We start from the raw sequence: 15,378 nt of genomic DNA, 5'->3' as shown, positions 1-15,378 counted from the left end.
TCTGTTATTCCCTAAAGTGCAAAAAACCCCCAATCAGTCCTGAACACAGGAGATCCTGGTCTTCTCTGATTAAAAAACAAACAAAATATTTTTTGGATTTTAAAAAGTAATGCAACATCCACATTTTTCCTTGATTAAAATGAAATGTCAGTAATATATAGATATATAGTGGCATTTCATTTTAATTATGGAAAAATGTGGATTTTGGGTTACTTTTTTTATACAAAATTCGGGAATTTTTTAATCTGAGAAAACCAGGATCCCTGCTGAACCCATATTGATCCAGGCTGTTCTGAAATTTTTTCCATGTTGCTGACAAGATCTAGAAAACTGGTTTTTATCATGGCTAACAACTCAGTAATCCCTAAAAGCAATTATGTTGGTAATTCAGGTTTCTATCTTCTTCCCATATAAACAAGCTGATTCCACTTGCTGATGGGATCAGGTTGGATTTAATCTTTTGAACTTTTAGAGTACATTAAAATATGTTGCCTAGAAAAGTAAAGGGCATATTAGCTAAAATGGAGATTCAAAATTCATACCAGCAGGATTGATGTATTGTGGTACCTCTGATAGAATTAGTCAACCATGATGTCCATAAAGAGTAATGCCTCTAGTAACTATTATTCAGATATATTTTGGGTGAGTGTACACATGTGCTTTAATGCATAGTAGCCTATTTACTGTGCATTAAAGTATCACATAGAAAAGTGTTATCACACTAATGCACAGTAAAATAAATTACTGCACATTAAGTGTCACTTAGAAACCATGCACATTCATTACTATGCATTAAGGCAGCCTGATGCGCATTTGTTTAGCTCACATTTTGGGTACTAATTTTAATGCGCATTAGGAAAAGTACCTTAATGCATGTGTAGACATAAACTTTGGTACCAGAAGTAACCTAAAAGTAGCATCAAGAACATTTTGGGACACTTCAAAGTAATTTAATTTACCAGTGAGGTGTTTCCTCCTTTCTGATCTCATCAAGAATTTCCTCAGTTACCTGGCACACACTATAGAATAAAGATAGTTATGAAACTCTATTGGTCATAGATTGAAGTCATTCCACTACCTCTTCGTCTTCACCAGCAGGATTAACCTATGCTCATTGTTAGGAGGTACAGTTCTTAATTTGACAACTGTTTTTCATGAAAACTAGCTTTTAAAGTAATAAAAAATAGTAGAAGGAGAAAAAAAAATTGGTACTGACCAAGAAACATGAGATCTGAATATAATGAAGAATCTTTAAAACTGCTAGGTACAGGAGGCTGCAATGACATGATTTACCTGATGTGTGTCACGGTGATGAGCAGAGTCTAAATTGCTAAACAAGTAGAAAGTTGAAGTTTGAAATGAGCTGTGGGGTTTATAAAGAGAATAGATAGAAAATTGCTTTATGTCAAGAGTTGTAAAGGAAAAAGATCTTGTGTGGACAGGCAGACAGCTGTGAGGACTCAGAAAGACCCCAGTGACTCTTTTGAGACTGCTGAAAGGTGCTTACAGTAATCCCATGGCTATCAAAGGACCATCTCCCAAGTTCACTAGCTATCAGAACAAGGCATGGCAGGCAAGGCAGGAGAAGGTGCCAAAGAAGAAAGCAGACCATCAGGGACAGCATCCTATTGAAGAGACTTTAGGCCTGCTACTAGTGTCACCAGTGCCTTATTCTGACATAAGGTTTCATGAAATTCTCCTATTTTAAAGAGCACCCTGGCTTAGGAGAGGAGAGCTGTATCCTTAGAAAGGTCTTCTTAGCCTCATTTGTTTCTGCCATCTCAGCTTGATGACAATAAACATTGCTGACTTGATTCATAGATTTGTGCAAACAAATGCATCACCAAAGTCTGAAAGGAGAATCTCCAACATTTGACTAATGGCTTCAGGAAACAATTCATTGTTATCATTTGGAGGGCAAAATAATGACAGCCTAAGAAAACAAAGAGAGTATTTTGGGCATGTCGGGGCCCAGGCTAGCATGCATAGAATGCTATTCATATACCCCTAAGGGCAAGCATACAGACACTCCCTGCACTCAGTAAAAGGACACTGGTCTTGTTAGGAATGGCACTGCTTGGATTCCCTCCCCAGTTTCATTGTCAAAGAAGTTACAATGCATAACTCCCTATGCAACCATCTGGCCTTATGTGTCCTCTCTCTGCCTCTGTCCATTTATTTTACTCATGTCTCAATCCTGACATCTCAGTAGCCTCAGTATAAAAGTGAATCTGGCCTTAATATTGTGAACAGTTAAGGATGTAAAGCGACTAACTCATTTTTCAGTGCCATGAAATAGATAACAATAAACAACTATAAAGCTTGCCAGAATGCCTTAAGAATCTGGTATTCCTACCTGAATAACCATTTGGGTGTCTGCTCTGCTTTTTCTTGGTCACTGGATTGGTTCTAAGGCATTTTACCTTGAAAATACAGCGCAGGAGACAGGGAGCATAGTTCAACTTTTGCTTACTTGTTCTTACTACTTTATTTCAGTGAGGGTTTTTTTTCTAGAAGGGTAATGAAATGGTGCTTGATTGGGGGAAAAAGAAAAAGAACAGTGTTTCTTAATTCTTTGGGTGAACCATAATCACTTGAGGTTTAAGAGAAACAAAGACTAAGAGATTAGGAAAATTATAGGGCTGACTGTATGTGCTCTGAAATTGAGGAAAGAGGTAATAGATTTGTGTTCGCAAGGCTTTCTTGCACTTCAAAGTCACTGTTGCATTCTCTAATCACACATAATAAACAAGTAGTAGAATAGCCCAGCATGTGAAATTCTGAGTACTAGTACTGTATAGCAATGTTTATAAAGAGACTCTTTAGCAATGGGAAAAGCAATTAAGAAAAGCATCAGTGAAGCTACAGTTTCAGCATATGGCTCAACATGGGGAGTTGAGGGGGGAGTTAAACCACTAGGGGGCAGTTAAAATTATTCTAATATGATTAAACATGAATCGTTTCATTTCTTTCTTCAAAATTGCCTTTTTAGGTACTGGAGGAAAGTGGCATAAACTACTAACCCCCAATTCTCTACTGCTCTTCACTTGTGTAGTCTTTCACCCCTGTGCCAAACAGGTGCAAAACAGTACCACCCCATGGGAATGGACAATTCTGATTTGATGGCTGATTTTCCTCAGCAGTAAATGACTATTCAAGATGCAAGGCAGCAGAGTTGCATGCAATATATTCTGTTATGGTGCTTGTCTAACTGCTGGGAACATTTTGTGTTACATAGGTAATCTCTATAAACTATTTAACTAATCTCAGTGGTAACACTTCATTATGTTGTCTGTGAGAAAATGATTAATGCTGACCTACTAGCCATCACTGTCTCCAGGCTCTAGCATAAAAAACATGAAACCATTAGGGATATTTTATGCAGCTAACACCACCCTAAGGAATGACTCTCCAGTCTATTATGCCTATTGCGCAATGCAGCTCTGGAGAGTGGGGACTCAAGGCTTTAAATGGTACAAAATTCTCCTGTCATTGCGGAGGCTTTATTTTTGCTCAGTTCTTATACATCCTCCAGGATAGCTGACCTGCTGGCAAGGGCTTTTAACAAGGTGCATCTTGGGATGTGTGTGCTGTGAGGAATGCAAGCCGGGAGACAATCAAGCAGATGTTGGCAGTCAAGGACATAGGTTGAGAGACCGGAATGATGTCGGGGTGGCAGGGAACTGAGGGTTACCAGTGGGGGACTAAAATGTCTATACACAAATGCTAGGTGTATGGGGAATAAGGAGGAGGAACTGGCACTCCTGCTAGGAAATAGGGAATATAATCTTGTTGGAATAATGGAGATGTAGTGGGATGCAACGCATGACTGGGCTGCATGCATAAAGGACTACAGGCTGCACAGAAGGGATTGGGTAAGGAAGAAGGGAGGAGGTGTAGCTCTATATAAAGGATAAGTATGCCTCCTCAGAGATCCAAATTGGTTTGAGAGAAGGGTGACTCGAGACCCGGCGGGTCAAGATATGGGGGGACAAGGAGAAGGGGCTTGGTGGTAGGCATCTACTACAGACCACCATGCCAGAAGGAAGAGCTGGATCTGGAATTTTCGAGAGAACTGATGGAGGCTGAACATTCAAGGGACATAGTTGTCATGGGTGACCTCAGTTACCGTGCCATATGCTGGGAGGAGCACTTGACTAGATCTGACTGGTCGTGTAGGTTTTTGACCTGTGCGGACAAACTTTATTTACTACAAGAGGTGAACTAGCTGACCAGGAAGTAGACTTTGTATTTGATTCTAGCCAAAGGGGGGATGACCTGGTAGGAGATCTGGGGATCGAGGGTAATCTGGGAGACAGTGATCATGAGGTGATAGAATTCACTGTTAGTCATAGGGCAGGCACGTCAGCTAGTAGGGCAGAGGTGCTTGATTTCAGGAAGGCTGAATTCAATGAACTTAGGAAAATAGTGAGAGAGACCCTATGGGAACAGGGACCGGAAGGAAAGGGAATTCAGGAAGGGTGGTTGTTCCCTGAAGAAACAATCCTCAGAGAATGGAAAAGATATATTCCTATATGCAGGACAGGTGGGAAAGGGGCTGGGAAGAGGATGCAAGGAGTGATTAAAAAAGAAAAAGGAGGCTTATGGGCAGTGGAAACAAGGGGTAGTCACTAAGGAGGAATACGCAAGTATAGCCCATATTCGTAGGGAAAGGATAAGGAAGGCGAAGTTGGTGACCAAGTCAGGTTGGCAATTGAAATCAAAGATAACAAGAAGTCCTTCTTTAAGTATATAAAGAGCAGGAGGAAGACCAAGGGAAATGCGGGGCCCTTTCAGACTGGGAAGGCACAGCTGAAAACAGACAATCAGGAGAAAGCTGAACTATTTAACGAATACTTTGCATTCGTGTTTCTGCAATGGTGGTCAGCTACTGAATGGATGGCAAGGAGGAGGGGGAGATTGCTAACCAATGGTTAGTGTCAAACTGGTGAGGGAGCACCTAAAGCAGCTGAATGACTTCAAGTCATTAGGTCTGGATGGACTGTACCTGAGCTGAGAGTGCTGAAGCACTTGGCTGGAGTCATTGTGGGACCATTGTGAAAGGTATTTGAAGACTCATGGTGCTTGGGAGAGGTCCCAGAAGACTGAAAAAGGGCCAATATGGTGCCAGTCTTTAAGAAAGTAAGGGGGGAAACTATAAGCTGGTCAGTTTGACCTTGATATCGAGTAACATTTTGGAAAAAATATCAAGAAGTCCATTTGTGAGAGACTGGCAGAAGACATGATGCTGAAGGATAGTCAACATGGTTTTTTTGTGGGCAGGTCTGTCTGATGACCAACCTCATTTCCTTCTATAATCAAGTTGATGAAAGGAAGAACTTCTTTATGGTAAGGGTGACCAGAATCTAGAATAGACTTCCTAAGGAGGTGCTGCAGTCCCCAACTTTCATAGATTTCACAGACATTAGGGCTAGAAGGGACCTCATAAATTTATCGGGTCCAGCCCCCTGCCCAAAGGGCAGGAAGTCAGTTGGGGTCAAATGATCCCAGCAAAATAAGCATCCAGATATTTCTTGAAAGTGTCCAGAGTAGGTGCTTGCACCACCTCTGGGGGAAGTCTGTTCCAGGCCTTGTGGGCTCAGGCAGTAAAGAAGTTTTTCCTTATGTCTAGCCTAAAATGGTCTTGCAGGAGTTTGTGACCTTTGGACCTTGTCATCCCCTGGGGGGCTCTGGTGAACAGGCATTCCCACAGATCCTGATGCACACCCCTGATGTACCTATAGGCTGCCACCAAGTCACTCCAAGCCTGAGCTTCTCCAGGCTGAAGAGTGCCATAACTCTCAGCCTCTCTTTGTAAGGCCTGTTTTCTTGCCCTCTGACTATGCATGTGGCTCTCCTCTGGATTTTCTCAAGCTCTCCATGTCATTCCTAAATTGTGGAGCCAGAATTGGATGCAGTACTCCAGCTGCGGCCTCACCAAGGCTGAGTATAGTGGGAGGATTACATCCTGGGTCTTGCTCAAGATGCATCGATATATGCAAACCAGAGTTTTGTCCACTTTGCCAGCTGTGGTATCACATTGGTGGCTCGTGTTCATCTTGTGGTCAGTCATGACCCCCAAGTCTCTTTTGGTCATATTGCTAGCGAGTGCAGCATTGCCAAGCCTGTAAGTATGATGTGGGTTTCTTTTTCTGAGGTGGAGCACCTTGCATTTCTCCATGTTGAATACCATCAGGTTTTCATCCACCCACCTTGCACGCTTATCAAGGCCAGCCTGGATCACGAGCCTATCCTCAAGTGTGGACACACTTCCCCAAAGTTTGGTGTCATCAGCAAATTTAGCCAGTCTACTTCTAATGCAAGTGTCCAGATCCTTTATGAAGACATCAAAGAGTACAGGTCCAAGAACAGAGCCTTGGGGGACACCACTAGTCACTGAGTGCCATGTTGATTCAGTTCCGTCAACTACCACTCTGGGTCTAACCTCAGAGCCAGTTCCCCAGCTATTGGACTGTGAAGTAGTTGAGGAAGCAGTTGCCCAATTTTTCCATGAGATCATGGGACAACAGATCTAAAGCTTTTTTGAAGTCCAACTATCAACCTTTTCTCTTTTGTCCAGGTGATTATGTCACCTGATCATAGAAAGAAATGAGGTTGGTCAGGCAAGATCTAACTGCAATAAACCCATGCTGGCTATCCCTCAGAATGTTGCCTTCTCTTAGCCTGTCAAAAATGGTTTCTTTGATAATTTTTTTCCAAAATTTTCCCAGGGATTGAGGTCAAATTGATTGGCCTGTCACTTACGGGGTCATCTTTCCTCCCTTTCTTGAAGGTGGGCACTACTCTGGCCCTCTTCAAATCTTCAGGTACTTTGTCTGAGCATCATGAGTTCTTGAATATCCTTTCCAGTGGCTGTGGTATGTCTGCCAGTTCCTTTAGCACTCTTGGGTGCAGTCTATCCAGACCAGCTGATTTGTGGGAGTCCAGCCTCTTAAGATGCTCTGTCACAAGATCCATGCTAATGGTGGGTATATGTTCACCCTCACCCTGGTCATCCCACATCATGTTAGGCAGGGCGGTCCCTGTGGGCTGGTGAAAAACTGATGCAAAGTTATCATTAAGCAGATTGGCATTTTCATGGGTGTCGGTAGTCAGCTGTCTTAGCTGGTTTAGCAGGGATCTAATGTTGCCCTTGTTTTTCTTTCAAATCCCCACATATCTACAGAAGGACTTTTTATTGTCCTTGATTCGTATAGCCAGTTGGAGTTCAGTTGCAGCCTTGGCTTTCTTAATTTGCTCCCTGCCGGTGTGGATCAGTGCAGAATACTCCTCCTTAGTGGCATTTCCTGTCTTCCTTTATAAGCCTCTCTTTTTAAATGTAGGGGGTCCATGAGCTCTCTGTTGAGCCAAGGCAGTTGTTGAGCCCTTTTACCACCTTTCCTACCAGTTGGAATGGACTTCCCTTGTGCTTCTAGGATCACTTCCTTAAGAAGCAACCACTCATCATGAACTCCCCTCCCTGTGAGATCAGGGCCTCAAGAACAAGCCTCCTTGTCCCAGCTGCCAGTAGAGGGTTCAGGATTGAGTGTGGTTGGGAGTAAAAAGGTAAGAAAGGTTTATTGATTTAAGAAACACACAACTATGCATAAATAATAAGACTGCAATGACAGACGATAACAATTTGCATTGGCAACGTATCTGCAGTCCCCTCTGATGTCTGAGGTATGACAAGTTCCTCATCTACAAAGCTCAGCGAAGCCAGGCAGCCCCAATCAGCACTGTCCAAGGGGTGCCAGGAAGGACCCTGGTATTCCGTCCTCGGGCTCCTCGAGATCCATGGGCCCACTGAAACCAGGTCAGCAGCTAACTTTAAATCAGTAGCTTCCCTCACAGAGATGCATCTCCCTTCTGATTTTTTTTTTTGGATGTGCTAGCCAATTTATAAATTCTGAGCTATGCTGATAACTTGCAGCCATACAAATTCTCCCACTGCAAACTTTCCATAGGACTGACCAATAGCAGTACAAGTCTTTGCATTCTTCTGATAAGGTTAATTTTATCTACGCCACAAGGCCTAACTTACTACTTCTACAAGGCTTTGCTAAATTTACTAGGCCTCACTACATACAAGGCCTCATTACTCTTTAACTTTAATTAGGCTCTTAGAGACAACAAACAGCTTATAATACATGAACAAATAATAAGAAACACATGGTCTAATCTTCACAGCATTCAGCAAGCACCTTAGACACAATTTTCAGCTGTCACACCTCCTGAACTTATGAAAGTTAGCTTTTCTAAAGTGAAGGACTACTGCATTGCTGGCTGACTTTCCAGCTTTGCGATGGATAGTGACAGTGATCAACTCGTGATCACTGTCATCCAGCTTCCCTTTGATGCTTAGGTCTCTGATTAGAGCATCCCCTTTGGTCAGTACCAGGTCCAGCAGCGCCTTACCTCTTGTTGGTCCATAAACTTCCTGAGAAGGGTAGAGCTCATCCACATATATAAGGAAGCTTTGAGACCACTCATATTTGGCTGGGTGTGCTTCCTATGAGATGTCTGGGTAGCTGAAGTCTCCCATGACAGTCATGCACCGAGAGCGTGCAGCCTCAGCCAGTTCCCTGGAGTATTATTGGTCAAGCTCTTGTTCCTGGTTTGGAGGTCTGTAGTACACTCCTACCATTGTATCCCCTTCGCCATGTTTCCCTTGTATTCTAACCCAAAGGATCTCCAGTAATCCTCCCTGGGTGCCAGTCTCAGTTTGTTGGGGCGTGTAGCTCCCCTTCACACAGAGAGCTACACCTTCACCCATTTTTTCGGCACGATCTCTCCTGTACAGGGTGTAGCCACTTACGCCCATAGTCCAGTTGTAGGAGGAGTCCCACCAGGTCTCCGTTATCTCTATGAGATCATAGTCATTTTGGTTTAGCAGAAGGACCAGTTCCTCCTTCTTATTCCCCAAACTCATAGCATTAGTGTACAGGCACATAAGTATGCTGTTGGAGGCACTAGGTTTCCTTGTATTCATGAAGAAGCTCTGTTCCTAGGCTGGAGTGTGTTCCCTTGAGCATCCTAACCTGCTGATCTTGTGGTTGATGCTTGGTGAGCTTGCTCTGGTGGCTGTCCACACATCCCACTGTGAGCTTAGTTTAAAGCCTGGTCAAGCAGGTCAGCCATTCTGGCTGAGAAGAGCTTCTCCAATTGAGTGAGGTGGAGGCCATCTCTTCCCAACAGACCAGTGCCTCTCTCTCCAAAGAGCAGACTGTGGTCATAGAAGCTGAAACCTTCACGATGGCACCAGCACCACAGTATTCTGTTTACTGCCTTGATTTATGTCTCCCTCCCCAGCCTGTAACCCGTAACTCGAAGGATTGCGGAAAAAATCACTTGCGGCCCCAACACCCTGAGCTCCACTCCCAGAGCCCTGTAGCCATTCATGATCTGGCTGGGATTGCTCCGAGTCACGTCATTTGTGCTCACATGGATAAAGACTATGAGGTCATGGTTGGAGGGCCAGATAGGTTTTGGGATCCTCTCAGCTACGTACTGGATACGGGTTCCCGGAAAGCAGCAGACCTCCCAGGCTAAGAGGACAGGGTGACAGATCACTCTTTCTTTCCTCCTCAGGAGGGAGACTCCTGCAACAACCACCCTGTTTTCTATCTTAGGGATGATAGCTGATCGTGTTTCTTCGTCACTTGCAGTAGCTGGCAGCTCTGCTGGCTCTATTGGTGCTGCAAGAGGTTTGTACCTGTTGCAGAGATCCAGGGGGGTGGTGACCCTTGTACAGTGAGCCTTGGGGCAAGAGACAACCTTTATCCAGGCCCCTGGCTGGACAATATGGGAGTGCCTTTTGGCCTCCCTGGTCCTGGCAGGCAGCCTACGTCTACCTTCTTCTTTCCTGGAGTGAAGGGCCTGGCTTTAGGAGCTGATCTCCTGTTCGCCATCCCTGATGGCATCTTGGAAGTCCTCAAGAGGAGATTGGACAGATATCTTAATGGGAGCATTTGATCTCAACAGTATTCCTGCCCAGAGGTGAGGGATTGAGCTCAATGATATTTTGAGGTCCCTTTCAGCCCTTAATTTTTATGATTCTATGATCCTTCTTGATTTTGATTTCATAACAATGTACTGTGCATAAATTGGTCATTCTGATTTTTCCCTCAGTCACACAGATGTAACTGAAAATTAAATTTTGCTAATTCCAGGTAAGTCAGTGAGATTTTATTGGTGTGTAACAGTGTTAAGTGATTGGGTCATGTTTTGTCCTTTGGTGCAAGCAGACATTGTGGTGAAGTGTCCTTCCAGGGGTGGCCATGAAGCCCCTGGGGTCCATTCAGCCTTCACTTTGTGAAAAATTGCCCCTTTAGTCACCTGCCACACCTTGGTATCTTTTATGAGGGAGGCTGTCCCAGGGCTTCCTAAATTACTCTCTCAAATGCCACCAGGTGCCCATGGTCACTACCTTATGGGCTAATTGCATGTCTTCATTCTGTCCCTATACCATGCCCCAATGTCTTGCAGATGACATCCTCATTGCTCAGGTTGTGTTCTCTTAGCAGGCTCCTAGCTGTTACTGCTGCCTCTGCTCAGCTCTGAGTTTATATGCTGCCCAAGTCTAGCCTTCGTCCTGGGTCAGATGACTCTATAACCAACTCCGTCCACACCTACAGGCTGCCTTAGCACTAGTCGGTATGTTTCTTAAAGTGACAGAAGCACCAAGCCTCCTCCCACAGACATCCACCAGATATATAGGATGTATAGGAAAAAGTATAAAACCTAGCCAGCATCACACATCTGCTATTAGTAGCTCAAGAGAGTGGGGTGAAGGAGGAAACGAGAAACAATGGTAATTTTGAACTCGGTGTTTATAGTGTATAAAGCGTGGTTCAACTCAGCGCCAGACAAAATTTAGAGAGTAGACTGAGGACAGCTTTAAAATACACAGGATGCTTGGCTGCAATGGCCAACAGCAGGCAGGCTGATAGCTCACAGTACCCTGTTTCAATTGGGTTTTGAGTCCTCAGGGTCCATTCTAAGAACAGAGGCCAATATAATTGCTTTCTTGTATCTTTGTTGGCAGGGGCAAATGGTAGTATCAATAGAGAGGCTGAACAATCCTTCTATCTTCAGAGCAGGGGTGAGATGCACAATCATGTAGTGCAGGGGTTGTCAGCCAGGGCTATGCATACCCCTGGGGGTACTTGAAAATGTGCTTGGGAGTAAGCACGGGTGGGCGGGGATGGAGCGCCACCACTCACCACCCTGTGCCACCACCTCCCAAGAGCAGGGTTGGGGGTGGGGAGTGGGGTGAGGGCAGTGGCTCCCCCCTGTGAGCCACACAGGTGCTGCATGGACAGCTGGAGGCTGGGGAGAGGGAGCTCACACACAGAGGCCACTGCTGCACCCCGCACTGCCACGGCTCGCGCCTGCAGCTCCATAGGCTGCTGACAGGCAGTGCTTGATTGGCCAGGTGTGAGGCCCATCAGCAGCCCATGGAGCCGCATGTGCGACCAGCTGTGTGATGTGTGACCCCCACCTCTCCTCCCCCCACTCCATGTCCAGCCAGAAGGGGTCCACTCTGTCAAAAAAGGCTGAAAAGCCCTGGTGTAGTGGGTAGGGAAAACTTTCATTGGAGTTACCTGAGATGCACCTCTGTTATAAAAAAACAGAGGACTTCCATCTCCTTGATAGTCAGTGTAGCACTTTGCATGATTAAGGCCCTTTTCCAAAATCGAGGCAACCAGTTTTCAGTTCCTGTCTCTGGATTTATGTCTTCACTGCCGTGCAAGGTGTGACTGCACCATGTCTCGCCATGAGGGCTTTAATATGGCTAGCTTAGTTACCAACAACAGCAAAGCCCAGGGTAATACCAACTTCAGTTGCTAGTTAAGTGTACCAGCTGGGATTGTAAAGCCCACACTGATGTCTGAGCTGCTGTGGATGCACTGCTTTGGGTACCCAAAATAGCAAGATGGATGCTGGTGTGTGTACGTACACATGTTGCACTTCAGAGTGGAGGGTAAATGTAGTCGCTGACACAGACATCTGACAAGTCACTTATAACTGGTTATGTTCACAGGCCTAAGTGCTGTGATGCTTGGTATCGCAGATCCAAACACCTGAAAGTTTGGGGGAGAATCAACACCTTGAATTATATATCTAGGCTTCCTGTGACATGCATAGGGTTCTCTTTTTGGGATTTTTCAGCTGTGAGCCCTCTCTTGAAGGTCAGTGCCTACCCTTTTCTCCCAGAGACGGAAAAAAAGCTGTGACTCCCTTTACATACAAATGGCAAATGCCTCAAGGACTCATCCAGGATGTAGGAGATTCAAGTTCAGCTCCTTCCTCTGCCTTGGCTTTTAGACCCACGTTTGGAAAATGTCCAACCACGAGACTTATAAACCATTCTGCGGTGACGTGCGTGCAGAAGAGGAGGGCTTTGTCTCTCTTACAAAAGCTCTTCCACTTTGCACACACTGCTTACAACTCATTTCACACAAAAAGAGCATGTGAGCCTCAGCGTAGCTCTGTAACCTAGTGATCAGGGCACTTCTGAGGCGAAAGAGCTCTGGTTTCAGCAGTCTCTGTATTTTAGATTAAACAGTCATGAGACATAATGCATACGCAGAGCAGAGGTTTCCCCCACAAATGGAAGACATAATGTGAGCTCACACTTTCTATCTGGCTTCATTTTCTGTGCAGTGGCTTAGTTTCAACTCAAGGAATAAAGGGGAGAGTTGTGAATCCCTGTCTCACGTACACATCTCAGGGCTGAAAGGAGGAGCACCAGCTTCAGACAGTGGCAAGATTTCAGACGCAGCCCTGCCTTTAGTGTGTGAGGCAGCCAGTTGTGCACTGTGCTGTGTTGCGAGTCCCAGTGTTTGGCTCCTGATGCTCCCCAGTACATGGAACATGGGTGCCCAAATCCTGGCTATGAATTCCCCTGCTGGGACTTAAGCACCTATGTTTCTGGATCTAGTCATTTAGGCCTTAGGACATATCTGCACTGCAGTTGCAGTATGTGCCAGCTTGGCCTTCCCAAGCATGCCCGGCCCACCTGTTCTTCCTTGCATGCTCTGCCCTCAGCAATATGCCATGAGGCCCAAGAGTTGGATATTAAACGTGACAGCAAAGGGGGCTCAAACGTAGCACTCCTCGAGGAACAGGGGACTGGCTCTACTTAAATGCTCTTTCCCTGAGCATTCTCATCCACTACAGGGCTAGATGGGCCTTGAAAGGCAGGGGAGATATGTACCTTAAACGAAATAAATAAGATGTAGAGAGAACATCAGCTTTAGTGAACTCGAGCTCCCTTCATCAGATGCTTTGTCTCTTGTGTGGCCACCCCACAAGATCCCTCAGAACAATTCAAAAGCAAGTTTTGAGAGTGAGCAGAAAAGGCCTCCCAGGACCATCTTCCTCTGCATATTTCCTAGATTAAAGCATTGCTTTTCCTGCTGCATTTGCCAGTCCTCTGATTTCAGACACAGTCTCATCATTATCTCTGGCCAAACAAGTAATTTTCAGTATGAGGTTTCTGTAGTTCACATGGTATCAGTTTTGGTTATGGTTTTAATAATACCTTAAAAGTATTCTGCTGGGGTATGCTTTTTCTGCAGTTCTTGTCCTTCATTCCTGATTGCTAAGGGAAGCTGCAAAACATGGATTCTATGTTTCTTTATTATTTCACCTACTAGTTTTATTATGTGCTCTCAACCTTCTCCATTTAATTTTGTTACATGTTGGGAAGCTGTTTCAAAGGACAAATGTTTTTTTCCTAGTACACTGTCATTTACTGCTGCTGCCTGGGCACTTCTAGAGCCACAGGGTAAAATTCTGGCTCCAATGAAGTCAGTGGAGACTTTATCATTGATTTTGTGGGTCCAGGAATTTGTTAAGAGTTGAGGGAGTAATAGGGACAAAAACAATTCTAAATGCTTTAAAAATGGAGCTTGATTAAAAGAATATAGTATGGTTACCTGTTAAGGAAATTAATGCCTGTTAAAGCAAATCCAGTGGTGGCAGGGCAGCAAAGATGTGCTCCAGGTTCCTAGCTGTGTCCAGGTGAGCAGGGTTGTGCAGTTAATGGTTCCATGAACCTCTTTGTGACACCACACACAATTAACATTAAATGAATACTGTGCCACAGATTTGCAGCACGGTGCCAAAATTTCTATTGGGATTTCCTGATAGCAAAAAAAAAAAAAAAAAAAGCACTGGTACAAAAAGCAGTGCAATACATGCAAAAAACCATGCACCCGCACAAACAGAGGCCAGGGCATCCAGAGCAATGCTCTCCATGCTGCCCCTGTTGCTCCAGCATGCCACCAGGTAAGATTGCTGAAGAGCCAGGAAGAACTGGGCAAGGGCAACTTGCCCATTATGAGGCAATTTGTCCTGCAGTAAACCACACATACAGGGGCATATGGTGAGGAAAACTGCCGCTGGAAGTGTACACCCCTGCTCAGCTGGACTTAGCCCCAGTCTTAAAACCAGTTGTGGGAATGATCAAATGAATTGTTGTTACTAGAAAAAGGACTTCTTGTAGCACAGTAATGCCTTCTTGGGAAATGGAACCCAGTCCCTCACCACTGCCTTTGGCCCTTGCATCCCACTGCAGTGTTACTGCCAAAAGCAATTTTTCCAGTTTATTCAGTGAGGGAAAATATTTCCCCTGCTAGGGATAACCTAATTTAGTAAGATGACAGAGAGTTGGATGAAGGTTGTTTTTTGTTTCTTTCTTCTTCTTTTTTTTTCCTAAAGGAATGGTCACCTTTGTGCTCGACGTCATAATTAGCTGCTCCTTATCTATGTGCCCATCTTAGAGTTAATTTTTCATCAAATAAACGGTAAAATAAATGTCTCACTTATTTGATTTAGGTCGTATGTGAATAAGAACTATTACTTACATTGTGTTGTACAATAGGTAAATTCTGCTAATCATAGCAAATTCTTGCCTCAAAGTACTTATAATCAGAGTCAGGATGGTCTGATTTAACCCAGATTTATCTTGCGGGCAGGGAGGGGATGTTTAGAGTAATGTGCATTCTTTCTGGAGAATAATTGCATTAGGGGTGTTGTCAGGACTGGGATGAGGGATGTCAGGCATTGGTAGTTAGGCTCAAGATCCATAACCTGAGTCCAGAGCTAGGAGCCAGTACAGGGTTGCAGCCTAAGTCCAGATTTTATAATTTTTAAGATGTTAGATCTAATTATGGGAAAGTCATCTTAAGTTTGTCCCCAGCCATGGGAAGGGGGCAGGCAGACTGACCCTTGTACCTTTCTTCCCTGCCATTTGCTTCCCTGCCTGCACTCCTGCTACCTGTCCCTCCCCACCTGATCACCAACCCTTGCTGCTGATGCCTGAACCCCCATTTGCTATGCTACCACATCCCCTACCCAATCCCCCAT

Source organism: Gavialis gangeticus, unplaced genomic scaffold (assembly GCF_001723915.1).
Source record: "Gavialis gangeticus isolate Ggan-Ray unplaced genomic scaffold, GavGan_comp1, whole genome shotgun sequence".
NCBI lineage: Eukaryota > Metazoa > Chordata > Crocodylia > Gavialidae > Gavialis > Gavialis gangeticus.
This window is presented reverse-complemented; position numbering follows the sequence as displayed.